A 2670-nucleotide genomic window follows, 5' to 3' on the forward strand; every position below is an offset into this window, starting at 1 on the left:
GATTTACAAAGAGAAAGCGAAAAGATGGCATGATAAGAAATTGTCATCCAGAGTCTTTGAGCCGGGGCAGAAAGTTTTGCTATTTAATTCTAGGCTCAAATTATTCCCCGGGAAATTAAAATCCCGGTGGAGAGGTCCATATGTAATTACAAGTGTATCACCATATGGATACGTAGAGCTTCAGGATAATGACTCTAACAAAAAGTTCATTGTTAACGGACAGAGAGTTAAACATTATCTTGAAAGCAATTTTGAGCAAGAATGCTCAAAACTGAGACTTAATTAAAGCTCAGTAATAGTCCAGCTAACGACATTAAAGAAGCACTTGCTGGGAGGCAACCCAGCCATTCACAAAATTTAATTTTATTTGTTTTTGTTAATTAATTGATTTTTACAGGTATATGTCAAAGTATCTTCAAGGTAAAAAAGCAATTGATTAAATTCACAGAGTTACAGGGGAATTTGGAAGCTCACTGGCATGAAAAAGCCAGTAAGAAATGTTTTGGGCGTTGAACGCCCAAAAGAAGCATCCACTGGGCGTTCAACGCCAGTAAGGATAGCCATCTGGGCGTTGAACTCCAGAAAGAAGCTCCTTCTGCGCGTTTAACGCCAGAATTACAGCATCCTGGGCGTTTAGAAAAACGCCCAGTGACAAAGGACTGCCTTGCGTTCAACGCCAGAAAGAAGCAACAGCTGGGCATTGAACGCCCAGGAGACGCCAGAAAGAAGCAACAGCTGGGCGTTGAACGCCCAGGAGAAGCAGCAATTGGGCGTTAAACGCCCAAAACATGCAGCATTTGGGCGTTTAACGCCAGGATGGTGGGGAGGAGGTAAAATTCATTTTTCTTCAAAAAAATTTTTTTTCTAATTTTTATGTTTCAATTCATGATTTCTTGCATAAACATGTTTCAAAATGTCCTCCTTCAAATCAAAATAGTTTTCTATGAACCCTAATTTCTAAAATCCCTTTTTCAAAAATAATATAGCTTCATACATAAACATAAACCTTTTTCCAATCCAATCCAACTCTTTTAAAATCTTTTAAAATCTTAATTATCTTTTAAAATCTTTTTCAAATTAAAGATTTATTTTTAAATATCATCTTTTTAAATTATATTCTTTTCTTATCATAGTTATCTTTTATAAATCATATCTTTTATCTTATATCTTTTTCTTATTTTCGAAAACCCACCCCCTCCCTTTATATCCACTTTCGGCGCCCCTCTCATCATCCACCATTCCACACCTCCTCTCCTTCTATCCCTCTTCTCTCTTTTCTTTTGCTTGAGGACAAGCAAACCTCTAAGTTTGGTGTGCTTATCCGTGATCACAAAAACATACTCACTTTGATCATGGCCCCTAAAGGAAAACAACCCAACCCAAGAGGTAAGAAAGAGAATATTTCAAAGCCACTTTGGAATCAAGGGAAGTTCTTAACTAAAGAACATTCAGACCATTACTACAAAATAATGAGTTTAAGATCAGTGATCCCGGAAGTCAAGTTCGATTTGAAAGAAGATGAATATCCGGAGATCCAAGAACAAATTCGAAACAGGAACTGGGAAATCCTAGCTAATCCTGAAACGAAAGTGGGAAGGAATATGGTTCAGGAGTTCTATGCAAATCTATGGCAGACAGACAGGCAAAGAATAATTGGAGTTGCTCTCTATGATCATCGGACCTTAGTCAGAGGAAAGATTGTTCACACCCATTCTGACAAAATCAGGGAGATCTTTAAGCTTCCTCAACTGAAGAATGACCTAGACTCCTTTAATAGGAGAATGATGAGGGTAAACAAAGGACTGGACAAGATTCTAGAGGATATATGCATCCCTGAAGCCAGGTGGACCACCAGCACCATTGGCATCCCAAATCAACTCAAAAGAGAAGATCTCAAACCAGTTACCAAAGGCTGGATGGATTTCATTGGGCATTCTATATTGCCCACCAGCAACCGTTCTGAAGTTACTGTTAAAAGAGCAATGATGATTCACTGCATCATGTTGGGAAAAGAAGTAGAAGTCCATCAACTGATCTCGTGTGAACTATACAAAATAGCAAACAAGAATTCCAAGGATGCCAGATTGGCCTATTCAAGCTTAATTTCTATGCTCTGCAGAGATGCCGGAGTGAAAATGGGAATAACAGAGTATATCTCAGTTGAGAGGCCAATCACTAAAATATCAATGGAAAGACAACAGCTGCAGAATGACCCAACCAAGAGGAGAGCACAAGAAATCCTCCTAGAACTCCCTCAATTCGAATACTGGGAGCATCTTGAGGCATCTGTTTCCAAGTTGCAAGAAGCTATAAACCAAATAAAGGAAGAACAGAACAATCAAAGTAGCATGCTTTGCAAACTGCTTAAGGAACAAGAAGAGCAAGGGCGTGATTTAAGGGAGCTGAAGCGCCAGAGATTAATCCTTGAAGGACCAAGCACCCCACAGATCAGAGGAACATCCACTTCCCAAAACACAGGTTGTTGAGTTCTAATTTTAGCTTTAACTCTATGATAGTGTTATTATAGAAATTTACGTTAGAAGTTATACAGTAGTAGTAGTAGTAATTAGCATATCTATTCTGGTTTTATTTCCAATTAAGTTATAAATTATTTTTCTCATAATCATCATCAGACATGAATAAAATAGTAGATTTTTAGAATAAAGAAGC

Source organism: Arachis duranensis, chromosome 9, assembly GCF_000817695.3.
Source record: "Arachis duranensis cultivar V14167 chromosome 9, aradu.V14167.gnm2.J7QH, whole genome shotgun sequence".
Classification (NCBI taxonomy): domain Eukaryota; kingdom Viridiplantae; phylum Streptophyta; class Magnoliopsida; order Fabales; family Fabaceae; genus Arachis; species Arachis duranensis.